This window comes from Rhineura floridana, chromosome 6 (genome assembly GCF_030035675.1).
Source record: "Rhineura floridana isolate rRhiFlo1 chromosome 6, rRhiFlo1.hap2, whole genome shotgun sequence".
NCBI classification, from domain to species: domain Eukaryota; kingdom Metazoa; phylum Chordata; class Lepidosauria; order Squamata; family Rhineuridae; genus Rhineura; species Rhineura floridana.
This window is the reverse complement of record NC_084485.1, coordinates 89,889,480-89,905,524: the sequence shown is the minus strand read 5'-3', so window position 1 is coordinate 89,905,524 and position 16,045 is coordinate 89,889,480. Positions and strand designations below refer to the sequence as shown.

The following is a 16,045-nucleotide window of genomic DNA, read 5'->3' as shown; positions in this document are numbered from 1 at the left end:
GCCCCAGCCAGCATGGCCAATGGATTGGGCTGATGGGAGTTGTAGTTCAAAAAAATAACTTTTCCAAGCTCTGCCATTTTCATTGTTGTCTCAGTGCCTTTAACCGTCATTGAGTTCTTTTAATGCCTAGATGTATTGGATGGTGAGGCTGTTTTGGCTTTATATGGTGCAACACAATTATTTCACCTTCCATTTTATTTACTTAATTTTTAAAAAATTATTTCCTATGGTTTCTGTTCCATGTACACTCAGTGCAGTTTACAAAATAATAGAAATACTTAAAGAATGTTACATAAAGAATGTTACATAAAAACATAGTGAACAAAGCAGATAAAAAGCATCAAGTCTTTACTACCCCTAAAAAATCAAAAGCAAAAATCTGGCCCACTCATGCAAGGTGCCTCAAATTTCATAAATTTCCTCCTACTGCAGTCCTCTGCAACAGGACTTTTCTAAAGGTCCCCAACCCTCAGGAGAGACTTGCTGGGAGGTGCTTTGGATGCTGTAGAAAGGAAAGGGAAGAGAAAATTTCATTTTGCTTCTTGTATTTCATGGCCTTGGCTTTATTGCTCTGATTGTTAGCTGTGGATTATTTTGACAAGAATTGTGGTGTGTAGATATTAAAAATATGAAAAATCTGTGGATCCGTCTTGATATATTTAATGCTCTTCAAGTAGTGAAGTACATGAATATTTCATGAAGAAGTAAATATTACATGTATTTGAACATCTCTCCAAATTCCCAGTCCCTCTCCTCTTCCAATCTAGCCTGCAGGAGGGGTAGGATTCGATGAGTTGGATGGAAAGGCTTGTGCCAGATACTAATTTATGTAAAATATTTATCCTGTGCCTCATCCACTAGGAAACCTGAGGTGGCTAACAATCAAATAACACCATCAAAATAAAATCATTGTGAAATAAAACAGATAAAATAATCAACAGATCCAGTTTAGCAGAAAGTATCAGACCCCAATAAGAGCCAAGGGGGAAGGGCCTACAATTTTTATTGTCTTCTGAAAATCATCAGAGGCAGAGTCTGATGCATGTGGAAAGGTCATGGGTGAGAGGCCATACTGAAAGGGCGCTGGCATTTTTTTCCACCTTCCCCTCTCAAAAGGTCAGAACACTGAGGAGTGTCTCTAAGGAAAACATCAGCATTCAGGTATGTTTTAATGGTGGCAGGTGGTCCTTCAAGTATTTTGGTCCTATAGTATAGTTCTTTAAGAGGTAGTAATGGGATTAACAATTATTAGAACAAAGTAGCATCATAGCTGCAGTATTTTCCAAACTATTTTCAAATGTAGCACTACATAGTCAGGAAGCTGCCTTATACTGAGTCAGACTATTGGTCTATCTAGCCCAGATATTCTCTGCTTACCTTTGGGTTAAATGTGAACGAAGAACATCAGAACTGTGTTGGATCAGACCAAAGATTTAGCCCAGCATTCTCTTTTCCACAGAGGCCAACCTGACATCTCTGGGAAGCCTATAATTGGGCAATGAGGGCAATGACACACTCATCCTGTTTAATTGTCATACTATGTCTGAAACTGCACCATCATGATAAATTGCCATTTATAGATCTATCCTCCATGAATTCATTTGAAACACTTATTTGCTGTTCTTTATCCTCTAGGTTTTGTGATAAGTTTTCATTTGCAAAAAAGTGTTGTAAAGGTAGGTAAAGAATGCTGTAACCGTTTTTAGAATGCTTTTTGTTTTATTGTTTTGCTGATGTGTTTGCCATCCTGGGCTGCTTTGGGAGGAAGAGCGGGATATAAATTCAATAAATAAATCAATAAAATAATATGTAGAAACACACATATATGTTGCACCAAGAGATCCATAACACGCTTCACTTAAATATACATACAGTCACAGAAATAAATGTACAGTTTTGTTTATGCTGAATATTCAAATAAATACAGCAAAGGTTATTTAGAGCTTTTCATGTTCACTTGGATTGTGTAATATATGTGCTTACATGTGTAGCATAATAGATACATCAAACATGGACAGAGAAACTGAAAGATCTGTCTTGACTTAAACTGCAATCCAATACATGTCTACTCAAAAGTAAGCACCATTGGGTTCAATGTATATTGGATTGTAGTCTTAGTCTTCATTTAATTTCAGTAACTACTTGGAATTTGATAATACGATATTATTAATCATTACTTGGAAGAATTCTATGATACATATTCTGCCAACACTTGTAATAAAAAAGGTGGGGGATGATGCTTTTATTTTTAAAAATCCTGGATAATGAAAACATTCCTTCAGGAAATACTTTATGAAACATTCCAGTATAGTGTTTTTGATAGATTAATTAAAGCAATTGTTGTTCTCTTGAAATTGTTTTTTAAACTTTACTTTGTTATGGTTGTATGCCTTCAAGTCGATTACGACTTATGGCTACCCTATGAAACTTTCGGATGTAGTCATAGAGTTTTCATGGTAAGAGGTATTCAGAGGTGGTTTAGCAGTGCTTTCCTCTAAGCCTATGGCACCCGATATTCCCAGACGGTCTCCCATCCAAGTACTAACCAGGCCTGACCCTGCTTAGTGTCCAAGATCGGGCGTGTTCAGGGTAGTATGGCCATAGACTTAAACGTTACTACTGTTGCTGTAATCATAGGAGATCTGAATTGGGGCCCATTGTATGATTCAGCTGCCTACATTCTGCAGGTACATTTTGGGCAGGTTCCATGAAATAAACAATGGTCCATATTTTCAATTTTTTTAATTTGTATTTGTTGGAGAACCTATTTAAGAAGATTTGTTGCTGCAAAACCAGCAATTTCCCTCTATTTCAAGATGAACTTGTTCTATAATGAGACTTGGAGGGAAATAATTTATTAACATCTTCCTGATAAGCTCAAAATTCATTTGAATACAAAATGTTACCTTTGAAGCATAATATTCCACTGGATAAGCACATAAAATTCTTCTGATTAGGCACATAACTCTTCATGTTTGCCTTTATTGATTTTGTTCAGTGGTCTAATTGCATTCTAGGTTTAGCCTTTACCATGCTAATTTTGATTTAGGGTTTGTATTTCTTAAAAACAAACCGGGTGCACACCATATATTATAGCTGCATGGTCTTGCTAAAGCTAGTGGGGGAACTTTGGGATCTACTATAATGATACAAAGTAGAGGTAAATTACTACAATATTTAAAGGGTTATTTTTATATGGTAGCTTTTTGCAATAGATTAATAGTCTGAATTGCGCCTGGGTGGAATTATTTCTTTTCTGTGGTGTCTGGTGTAAACTGGCTTCTGGTATCACAAGCACTGTGCATTTTAAAGAATTGGTTGTAATTTGAATGTATTTACTTGGTAGATGTTTTGTGGTGGAAATAATGCAATGGTTAATAGTAGATGTTTACTAGATTGGCATTTCAGATTTTATTTTCTGGTGATGTGTAAAAAAGTGCACTCTCCCTACATGTGTTATTGCAGAATATTTTCTTCTTTTCAGCACTGTATTGGCTATTTAGGAATTTTGTTGTCAAAATGTTTGATGATTGACTGATGTTAAAATCACTCATGCCATTCTTAATCTTATTTTGGTAGCACTGCAAATTTTATTGTATTTTACATGTATGGTCTACTGTCATAAAAGCATGGGACATGATTCAAGCAATGTTACGCACTTTTGATACCCACTTATTTCAGTGGAGGATCTGAGGATGTGTTTGATCTGTTTCAATATGAGAGTATTATAGATATGTTTCTAAAGTCTGGGGCGGGGAGTGCTCACATTGGCAGCACATTACAAAAAGTGCAGGAATTGGGGGTGGGGCAGGGTTTTGAGTTTTTAAAATTAGTCATAATTTTATGACAGCATTAATATTTGTATTGACATACGCTGATTTGATATTGATGTTGAACAATGTTATGAAACTGTCTTTACTGCAGAGATGGGGAACCTTTCTCAGCCTCCGTATCTCACCTTACAGGGGCTGCATGTTAGTAGTGTGAACCACTGAAAGAGCTGATACTGTATCTCACACATGCACATGTACACACAGAAGTATACACAATCAAGATGCCACACACACACACACACACACACACACACACACACACACACACACATAACCTCCTGTGGCTGTAATCACCCCCTCCTGCTGCTCAGCTGGTATGGTGGAAGAAGGCTCTGAGCAGCCTGCTAGCTGTGAAGGTTCAACAAGAAGCTCTGAAAATTCCTTGCAGTGAAATGCTGTGTATCTAATGATGGCTGATGGAACAGAGTTACCTTGGCTTTTTTCATCTTGGTGGTATGGACTTCAGGGAAGTGGTGGGGCCTTGATAAGCCAGATGGAGAAACTCCAGAGGACAGAGCTGGCCCAAGACTGGTAGTTCCCCACTACTGCTTTATAGGAACTGTGTGATGGATATCTAGGCATTTGTTCTTAAAACATCTGTGATTATTCCTATTATACATAAACCAGTATAATAAACCAATTTAATATTTCATCTTAAATAACTGTTAAGTGTCACTCATTCTTCACTATACCCTTGTCTAACTCTTCATTATGTTCTAGTTATTTCACCTTGGTCATTCATTTATTCATTGGCGATCACTCGTGGCCGAGTAAGATTGTCTTCCAGGGTAAGTTCTTTAACAGTGGTCCGTAGGTGATTGTGGAGGCCAGTTCTGGATCCACACAGCCTCCCACAGTGAGGACATAGGTTTCCAGATGGAAGATGGTCACGATGAGGATTTGCTTGATGTGCCTTCCGCTTAGCTTGTTTGTCCATTTCGCCCTGTACTCGTGCTTCTTCAAAGTCCATAGAACCTTTGATAATGGCCCACCTCCAATTGGGATGCTCATGGGCCAAGGCTTCCCAGTTCTCAATGCTCATGTTACATTTTTTTAGATTAGCTTTGAGAACATCTTTAAACCTCTTTTGCTGTCCACTGATACTCCGTTTTCCATCCTTAAGTAGGAAGTAAATAGCTGCTTTGGGAGACTGTGATCAGGCATTCGAACAGCATGGCCGGTCCAGCGAAGTTGATGTTGGAGGATCATTGTTTCAACACTGCTGGCCTTTGCTTCTTCCAATACACTAACATTAGTCCGCCTATCTTCCCAAGTAATTTGCAGAATTTTCCAGAGGCAGCGTTGGTGGAATCTTTCAAGAAGGTTGGAGTGGCGTTTATAAATGGTCCATGTTTCACAGGCATACAGTAAGGTGGGTAGTACAATGGCTTTGTAAATAAGCATTTTGGTCTCCCTGCGGATATCCTGATCCTTGAACACTCTACGCTTCATTCGGGAGAATGTGGCACTCGCAGAGCTCAGACGATGCTGAATTTCAGCGTCAATGTCAGCTTTTACAGAAAGATGGCTGCCAAGATAAGAAAAGTGATCGACATTCTCCAACGTTGCACCATTAAGTTGGAGTGATGGTGCTACAGAGGGATTGGTTCACATTTGCTGATGAAGCACTCTGGTTTTTTTGATGTTAAGCGAGAGGCCAAGTTTTTCATATGCTTCTGCCAAGACATTTAGGATAGTTTGAAGATCTTCCTTTGAATGTACGGAGACTACATTATCATCGTCATACTGAAGTTCTATGACAGAGGTTGACATTACCTTACTTTTTACTGTCAGCCTACTGAGATTAAAAAGCTTTCCATCTGTTCGATATGTGATTTCCACCCTAGTGGGAAGTTTCCCCTCAACAAGGTGTAGAATCATGGCGATGAAAGTAGCAAATAAGGTCGGAGCAATGACGCATCCCTGTTTGATGCCTGATCCCACTTTGAATGGATCACTTTGAGAGCCATTGTTATCCAAAATTGTTGCCGTCATGTTGTTATGGAGGAGTCGCAAAATATTCACAAATTTATCAGGGCATCCAATTTTCAGAAGGATGGTCCAGAGAGCAGTTCGATTTACAGTACCAAAGGACTTAGTCAGATCAATAAACGTCATATACAGAGGTCAATTTTGCTCCCTGCATTTTTCTTGAAGCTGTCGTGCAGTGAAGATCATGTCCACTATCCCCCTGGAAGGGCGGAAACCATTTTGGGATTCAGGGCTTCCTCCATAGTTTGACTCTAGTGATTATATTCCTAGAATCACTTTAGTGCAGTGTTTCCCAACCAGTGTGCCTGCAGATGTTGTTGGACCACAACTCCCATCTTCCTGACCATTGGCAATGCTAGCTGAGGCTGATGGGAATTGTGGTTCAGCAACATCTGGAGGCACACTGGTTGGGAAAGGGTGCTTTAGTGCCTTCCTGTATTTTGCTGGGAAAATTTAAAGTTTGCTCATCTGTATACTTGTATTATTTTAATTCATAATTCTCTCCTTCTCCCCTTTTCTTCTTTCTAGTATTCACTGTAGTGTGTATTGATTCTTTCCTGCTCTTTTTTTCTATCCAAGCTTTCTGCCTGTACACAGTTGTTGCTATGCAGTGGCTTCAATCCAAACAATCATGAGCGGGGAAATTTTTTATTAGTGTTGTTCCATGAATTCTTCTGCAGGTGCTATTAGAAGATTTCTCACCATGCAACAACACAACGTATTGGGGATTGCATTACTATAGTATGAGAGACATTACGAACAATGAAGAGAGAGGTTGTAACATGTAAATTCTTAAGGGCCATATAAAGAGTTTGTGCAAAGTGTTTGCACAAACAACTCCCCTGGGTCTGTGCTCACTTTTTTATGCAATGCTTTTTTGCTAGATTGGAAACAGACCTGTGAGTGGCAGGTAATCATTCTGTATACTAATAGCAAACTCGTTTTCTGAGTATAGCCAACATATCACCATACACACACAAGAGGGGAGGTATCAGCAGGCTTCAGGGAAACCCCAAGGTGCGCAGAAGTATATTAAAAAAAAAATTAGAGAAAAAAACCTGAGGGAAATACCCCTCAAACAGCTTGATTAGGTCATAGTTGGTTGGAACCCTGAACTGAGACACTCCACGCTATGCCATTTTGTTGCAGTTCCCACTTGTGCATTTCCAGTTCCACCTCAGCATTTCTTGTTACTTCCCTTCCTTTAGAACTGATATCCTTTTCTTTACATTTTAGTTTTTGTAAATAAGAGGAGGTTTTGTTGTATCAGTATTTTTTATAGATATTCCCATAGTTATAAAGTTGAAATCTACATAAATTACAAATTGGAGGGTGAGGAACCTGTCTTTAATTATTGTTTGGCCAAATTGTTCTGGGTCGTTAAAAGGAGTACATTCTGAATTACCATGTGTACATCATAGAGGATTAAATTAAATAAGTTATCAAGTTGATCTTTGGAAAGCAAATTGCAGAAGAATTTAAGTTTGTGCAAGGAACATTGAAAGTCAGCATTTATTATAGAAATTGCATCTCGTACATTCCACCTTTTGACCCTGATTGCTAAGCAACATTTATTTGATCAAGCCCAGACTCCTAACTGTCCTATGAGGTAAGCCAAATTTATTGAGTTACCTACGTGTGGAAGATTTTCTAACCAGCTTTCCTTGAAGCAGTTTAGATTTTAAAGTTTTTGTTGTTAATGTGACATTAGACTAGGTTCACTATTAACATAGTATATTACATCGTAATATTTCTAGTTTTTTTCTAACAAATAGCATTTAAAATATAAATATTTACTTTCAGATAGTGAAATTTTGATTATGCAAATGAGATAGATTTTAAGATTGCTTTAGAAATGCCTGAAGTGCCTGTTATGAAGGGTGAAGGGGGCAGTTTCTCATCTTCTTATATTTCAGACCCACTATAGATCTGAAACAACTGCATTTGTGATTAGTTTGCTTCTTGCACACTCAATAGCAATTTTTTATAAGTAGCTTTATTTACTAGGTATGCTTAGCAAAATCAGAAAACCCTTTGGCTTAAAAAAAGAAGAAAAGAGGAAGATATTATACAGCCACAAGAGTGGCTGTATACTATAGTCAGTAGGGATTTTTCACGTGCTACCATGTTAAATGAAAATACCCCCCCACCCCTTTCTGGTGCTTTCTGTAGTTCCAATTCAAAACAAAAACTTACAAGGCTTATACTGTTGGATTCAGAATCACTTGTGCTACAACTCTGGAAGTTTTCTTGGTGATACACAACCCCCCCACGAGAATCCACAGGTTAAAGTGAAAAACGGGAGGAAAAAAAACTAGAAGCCGTTTGGACTTTTTTCCCTTGAAATTGACATAATCTGTTGTCCTTGATTACAACTCAGAGATGACTCTAAGGTATCCCTAATGAATTGCCCGAGCTTGCCCCAAACACAGTACTTCATCTGAAGTAGGTTTAAATTTAAAAAACGGCATGGTTTATTTTTAATTAATTGTTTTAAAAATGCATTGTAGTGGGTGATAACGTACCGCATGCGTAGAAGAGTTCTTTCGGTTTCACTCTCCCTCTCCCTCCCCCTCCCCTTCCAGTTACTTGGAGGAAGCAGGGGAAGTCTGCTCCTGTGATGGGTGGGCAACAGACATGTGTCTCACACTGGCCTTCTGCTGAGCTTGCTGTGTGTGAGGAAGCAAGAGAGAGAAAATGGCCGATGGAGGGAGAAAGCAGCAGCAGAATAGAGGTGAGTGGGAAAGAGTCAAAAAAACGGGGGGGAAGCTTTGAAGGACTCTGCATTTTTTAAAAACTCTACTCGGAAGTAAGTCCCATTGAGTGCAGTGGGGCTTACTCCCAGGTAAGTGGAGCGGTGTTTCTGTGTGCTAGCAGTGAGCTTGAGGGAAGGAAGGCGGTAAAATGTCTACTCAGAAGTAAATCTCACTGAGTTCAGTGGGGCTTACTGCCAGGTAAGTGGAGCGGAGCATGTGTGAGCTAGCAATGAGCTTCAGGGAAGGAAGGAGGAAAATTGTCTGCTCAGAAGTAAATCCCATTGAGTTCAGTGGGGCTTACTCCCAGGTAAGTGGAGCGGTGTTTTTGTGTGCTAGCAATGAGCTTCAGGGAAGGAAGGAGGGAAATTGTCTACTCAGAAGTAAATCCCATTGAGTTCAGTGGGGCTTACTCCCAGGTAAGTGGAGCAGAGCTTCTGAATAGACTTTTAAAAAATTGCCAAGGTCCTTCAAAGCTCCCCCCCATTTTTTGACTCTTTCCTTCCCTCAAGCTAGATTCAGCGAGTGGGGAAGGCAGGCAGTGGGAGAGAGCGTGGGTGGGGGCAGGGCGATTGAGCCAATGGAAACGGCAGGCTGCGGGAGACAGCGGGGATGGGAACATACATACACACACACATCACCAGAAGTAAGTTCCACTGAGTTTATTGCAGCTTACTCCTGAAGTAAAAGTGAACATAGAATTACAGCCTTTAACTTCTAAATTCAGTCCTTTCCTTTAAATACTAGGTGATTTATCAATAAATATTATAAAATTTATGTCTGTTAAATGTTCAGTGTGTCATCATGTGACTCTTACTGTTGCTTGTTAAACACCTGCTGTTCAGGATAGTGCCACAAATAGATTCCAAAAAGCCTGCTTTAAACTTGCTCCAAACCCCCTGTGGCATGTAATGAATGTAATGAATGCTCCAGTTTGTCTGCATCCTTCTTGAAGTGCGGAGACCAGAACTGGATGCAGTATTCAAGATGAGGCCTAACCAGTGCTGAATAGAGGGGAACTAATACTTTATGCGATTTGGAAACTATACTTCTGTTAATGCAGCCTAAAATTGCATTTGCGTATTTTGCAGCCACATCACACTATTGGCTCATATTCCGCTTGTGATCAATGACAATTCCAAGATCCTTCTTGCAAGTATCCCCCATCTTATAACTATGCATTTGATTTCTTTTTCCCAAGTGTAGAACTTTGCATTTATCCTGGCTGAATTTCATTCTGTTGTTTTCAGCCCAAGGCTCCAGCCTATCAAGGTCCCTTTGTTTGTCTTCCACGGTATTCACAAGGTTTTCCCAAGGTTTTCCATTTGGAAAAGAAAGGGGCTTCCCCTCTGCCCAGTGCCCACCCACCCAATATCCTCCCCTCCCCCTCCCTGCCCCTTCCCTGGGTCAGTGTTGAACGATGAACTGGGAGACAGGGGTTCGAATCCCCACACAGCCATGAAGCTGACTGGGTGATCTTGGGCCAGTCACTGCCTCTCAGCGTCAGAGGAAGGCAATGGTAAAACCACCTCTGAATACCATTTACCATGAAAACCCTATTCAAAGGGTCACCATAAGTCTGGTCGACTTGAAGGCAGTCCATTTCCATTTTCAAATATGATTGCATAGAAATAAATCCCACTGAACTCAAGAAGTATGCAAATGATCAAACCCAACCTCCCTTCTCCTCCCTCCTATCCTCTCCCTCTTGCCCCTCCCTCCCCATTCCCATCCCCTTCCAACCCCCTCCTCCCCCTCCCCTTCCTCCTCCCCATGGTCAGTTTTACCTATCTTAAGCATGATTACATGGAAGTAAATACCATTGAACTCTATAAGCATGCAAATGATCAAACCTGCCCTCCTCTCCCCCTTCCTTTGCCCCCCTCCAATATTTATTTATTTATTTATTTATTTATTTATTGCACTTTTAGACCACCCTATAACAACAGGCTCTCAAGGCGGGGTACAACAGGATAAAAACTCATTTAAAACCAGCGAATGTAAATACAACATATAAATATAAAACACATTAAAAACAGATTAAGACAAAATTAATAAAAATTACAATTAATTAACTATAACATTAAAATTAAAACAAGACTAAAATGCCTGGGCAAAGAGGTAGGTCTTTACCTGGCGCCGAAAAGATATCAAAGAAGGCACCAGGTGCATCTCGTCAGGGAGGGCATTCCATAATTCGGGGGCCACCACCGAGAAGGCCCTAGATCTCGTTATTGCTCTCCGGGCCTCCTTGTGAGTTGGAACCCGGAGAAGGGCCTTCGACGTCGAGCGCAGCGAACGGATAGGTTCATAGTGGGAGAGGCGTTCCATCAGGTATTGCGGTCCGGTGTCGTTAAGGGCTTTATAGGTAAGAACCAACACTTTGAATCTGGCCCGGAAACGTATTGGTAGCCAGTGCAGCTGGGCCAGGACAGGTGTTATATGATCAGATCTTTTAGTCCGAGTAAGAACTCTGGCCACAGCATTCTGCACCAACTGAAGTTTCCGAACCGTCTTCAAAGGTAACCCTACGTAGAGTGCATTACAGTAATCCAATCTAGAGGTTACCAGAGCATGGATAACTGAGGCAAGGTTCTCCCTGTCCAGATAGGGTCGTAGTTGGGCTACCAGCCGAAGCTGGTAGAATGCATTCCGTGCCACCGAGGCTACCTGAGCCTCCAGAGACAGGAGCGGATCTAATAAGATCCCCAAACTACGGACCTGCCCCTTTAGGGGGAGTGTAACCCCATCTAGGGTAGGTCGGACATCAACCATCTGGGCAGAGGGTCCCCCCACCAACAGCATCTCAGTCTTGTCAGGATTGAGTCTCAGTTTATTAGCTCTCATCCAGACCATTATCGCGGCCAGACAGCGGTTTAGTACATCAACAGCCTCACCTGAAGAAGATGAAAAGGAGAAATAGAGCTGCGTATCATCAGCATATTGCTGAAAACGCACTCCAAAACTCCTAATGACCTTGCCCAGCGGCTTCATATAGATATTAAAGAGCATGGGGGACAGAACTGAGCCCTGCGGGACCCCATATTTGAGTACCCAGGGCCTCGAGTAATGCTCCCCAAGCACCAGCTTCTGGAGACGGTTCTCGAGGTAGGAGCACAGCCACTGCCAAGCAGTGCCTCCAACTCCTAAATCCGCAAGTTGCCCCAGAAGGATACCATGGTCGATGGTATCAAAAGCCGCTGAGAGATCAAGGAGAACCAACAGAGTTACACTCCCTCTGTCCTTCTTCCGACAGAGGTCATCATACAGGGCGACCAAGGCCGTTTCTGTACCAAACCCTGGCCGAAAGCCCGATTGAAATGGATCCAGATAATCAGTTTCATCCAAAAGAGCCTGGAGCTGGCGAGCGACCACACGCTCTAGGACCTTGCCCAGAAAAGGAACATTTGCTACCTGTCTATAGTTGTCAAGATTGTCGGGGTCCAAGGAGGGTTTTTTTAGGAGCGGTCTCACCACCGCCTGATTTAGGCAGAGTGGGACCACTCTCTCTCGTAAAGAGTCATTAATCACCTCCTTGGCCCATCCGGCTGTTCCATTTCTGCTAGCTTTTATTAGCCACGAGGGGCAAGGATCCAGAGCAGAAGTGGCCGCCCGCACCTGTCCAAGCACTTTGTCCACATCCTCGAGCTGTACCAACTGAAACTCATCCAATAAAACAGGACAGGACTGTGCTCCGGACACCTCATTAGATTCAACTGCAACAATATTGGAGTCAAGGTCCCGGCGGATGTTCATGATCTTGTCTTGGAAGTGTCTCGCAAACTCGTTACAGCGGGCTATTGATGGTATCATTGCATCCTGAGGACCAGAATGTAAAAGTCCCCGGACAACTTTATAAAGTTCCGCTGGGCGGTTAGAAGATGACTGAATGGAGGCAGCAAAGTACTGCTTCTTTGCTGCTCTCACTGCCTTCACATAGAGTTTGGTAGAGGCCTTCACAAGTGCATGATTACAGGCGTCGGGAGTTCGTCTCCATTTGCACTCAAGCCGTCTCCTATCTTGCTTCATCACTCTTAACTCCGAGGTATACCAAGGAGCCAATTGAGCTCTGCAGCGGAGAGGGCACACCGGGGCGATCGTGTCAGCTGCCCGGGTCATTTCCGTATTCCACAGAGTGACCAGGGTTTCGACAGAAGCGTCAGTTTTATCAGCCGGAAAACTCCCTAGAGCCTTTTGAAAACCCTCAGGATCCATCAGTCTCCGGGGACGGACCATCTTAATTGGTCCTCCACCCTTGCAGAGGGGAGAACACATTGTGAGTCTAAACCTCAATAGGTGGTGATCTGTCCATGACAAAGGAATAGATGTAAAATTCCTTACTCCCAGATCACCATCCCCTAATCCAGTGGCAAAAATCAAGTCTAGAGTGTGCCCCGATATATGCGTAGGGCCAGTAACAAATTGAGACAGCCCCATGGCTGTCATGGCGGTCATGAAGTCCTGAGCCGCTCCAGACAAAGCGGTCTCGGCATGAATGTTGAGATCCCCCAATACCAAAAGTTTGGGGGATCGCAACAATAAATCCGAGACCACCTCTGTCAGCTCAGTTAGGGAAGCGGTTGGGCAGCAGGGTGGACGGTACACCAACAGTATTCCCAGTCTGTCTCGCTGACCCAACACAATATGAAGACACTCCAGACCATTAGCCACATGGATAGGGTGCCTAACAAGAGGGATGGAACTTCTATAGACCACAGCGATTCCCCCTCCCCGACCCTCGGATCTACCCAGATGCTGAACTGAGTACCCAGGTGGGCACAGCTGGGTAAGATTAATACTTCCCAGATCCCTCACCCAGGTCTCGGTAATAAATGCCAGATCGGCCACCTCATCCACAATCAAATCATGGATGAGGGAGGTTTTATTATTTACCGATCTGGTATTAAAAAGCAGCAACTGGAGATCCGAGAGTTGGCTGATAGAACTACCAGCAATCCTATGGGTGTGAGGAGGACCGGAACACGGTACAGCCACCAATTGTCTGGGTCGAGTTCCCCTAGGCTGGCATGTCCTCCTCACAGCGCCGTACCTCCCATTACCCGTCACTACGCTGAGTGGGGCCCCCACTGGTCCTCCCTCCCAATACACTATCCTCCCGCCCAGGCACATAATAAATAAAATAAATAACAAAACACAAAATCTATACACACTCACACACTCACTCATACAAGCACTCATGGATCCAACAATATAAGAGTAACAGCAGCACAGAAAATAGAAGCAACAAAAAGCCAATCCACAATTAATAGAGTCCTTAGTAATGAAAAGCTGCCTCAAAAAAAAATGTTGTCCCAACACTCCCTCACTCCATCAAGAAATAGCCCCAACCACAACAAGCATAGCAACAATCAGCTCGCAAGTCCCAAGTTCTCACCAACCAACTTCCCCTGCAGCCACTGATCGGGCGTGCTCCAAGCCCGGTTCCAAGCCTGGCACCCCCACGATGTTCCACCACCGTCAGGCTAATGCTCCTCCCGACTCTCCGTGTCAGCAAGCCTCCACAGTGTTCCTTCACTCCCTCGGCGTCGGGCGTCCTCCTCCTCGGCCTCAGCGGCGCTCTCACCACCGCCAACGCCCAGGGGTAAGGGAAACAAGCCTCCTTTACTCCCTTGGCATCATCTGCCGGGCGTCCTCCTCCGCCTCCGCGGCGCTGCCACCATCGCCAGGCCAAGCCTGCCGCAGCTCTCTCCACACCGCCGCCGGATCGCACTCCAACCCTGGCACCCCTCGGCACTCTCACCACCGTCAGGCCGACACTCCTCCCGACTCTCTGCGTCAACAGCCTCCACAACGTTTCTCCACTCCCTTGGACCTTGAGGAGTATGCCTGGCACTGGAACCTGGCTCCATAGCATCAGATTTATAGCCCTGTCTCTGTTGCTCTTTCAGATGGAAAATGCTAAAGTCCTTCAAAGTTGGACAGTAACTTTTCTTCTGCTGCTGGTGGTCAGTTTTTCCTATCCTAACCATGATTGCATAGGAGTAAATCCCATTGAACTCAATAAGCATGCAAATGATCAGACTTGCTTTTCCTCTCCTTCCCCTCTCCTCTCCCTTCCTCCTCCCCTCCCCTCCTCCCCTGCCCACTCCAGCCCTCCCTCCCTCCCCCACTGCTCAGTTTTACCTATCCTAAGCATGATTGCACGGGAGTAAATCACACTGAATTCAATAAACATGCAAATGATCAAACCTGTCCTCCACCCCTCCCCCTCCTTCCAGCTCCCATCCCCCTCCTCCCCTCTGTGTTTCCTCCCCTCCCTCCTCCTTCCCTCCCCATCCTCTGTGGTCCGTTTCACCTATCCTAAGCATGATTGCAGGGTAGCAAATCCCATTGAACTCAATAACCATGCAAATGATCAGCAAACTTGCACAGGACAGGATCCCATTTCTTACCTCCCGGATTAAAAAGCAGGGAAATTCACTAATAGGCAAAAAACCTTGTGGTTTAAGAATGTACCTATAGCCCACAGCTATTTCTATAAAACTTTAAAAAGCAGGGAAATTGGGCAGCTATAGTGAATGCACCAGGGGAGCAGGAGACCTGACCTCCTCTCTGAGATATTGTACTGCCCTACAAATTGGTCAAAATGCAAACACCATTTGGGTTGGTCTTTCACAGTCCAATCCACTTCCTGTGTAGCTTGGAAGAATTTGGTAACGTGCCTCTGAGCATGTGGTGAGTGGTGGCAACACCTGCCATCTCCAAAGATAGAGAATTATATTTTTCTATGTTTGTTGGTGTTCTTATTTTGCTTCTTTCCTGTGTTATTAATGTTTCTACAGAGAATGTGAACTAGGAAATTCACATGCGGGCCCTTGGGGGGGGGGAAGATTGGCAGCTCATGAGTCCCAGGCAATGTTCATCCCAAAGGGATCAATGTAAGACCATACTTTAGTCATAGAGGAGGTCCTGCTAATCTCTTCTCGAGTCTACAAAATCAAGTCTAAAATCCTTCCACAATTTCCGTGGAAGACTTAAAACCTTTTATCTTGGGTAACTCTAATATCACTCCAGTGTTCTACATGGACTTTGATTCGTAGTTCATAATAACATTCTCCTGTGTAGTACACTGCTACAAATTGCTTTGATCACATATTATAGCCATTCTGCCCCTGTGCTATCCTATAGTTTTGTTTAAAACGGAGCTAAAAAGATGAGTAAATATCAAATGTTGTTATGTGACTTCAAGTCGATTACGACTTATGGCGACCCTGTGAATCAGTGACCTCCAAAAGCATCTGTCATGAACCACCCTGTTCAGATCTTGTAAGTTCACGTCTGTGACTTCCTTTATAGAATCAATCCATCTCTTGTTTGACCTTCCACTTTTTCTACTCCCTTCTGTTTTTCCCAGCATTATTGTCTTTTCTAATGAATCATGTCTTCTCATCATGTGTCCAAAGTATGGTAAGCTCAGTTTCATCATTTTAGCTTCTAGTGACAGTT

General features: G+C 42.9%; 1 protein-coding gene and 1 pseudogene across 2 annotated transcripts in view; one reads left to right on the top strand and one right to left on the bottom strand.

Annotated features, from left to right (window-relative positions):
• The window catches only part of BEND5 (BEN domain containing 5), a 1,596,389-nt gene that overhangs the window by 63,339 nt on the left and 1,517,005 nt on the right, over window positions 1-16,045 (top strand). The window lies entirely within an intron of this gene.
• Window positions 2,498-2,606, bottom strand: LOC133388140 (5S ribosomal RNA; annotated as a pseudogene).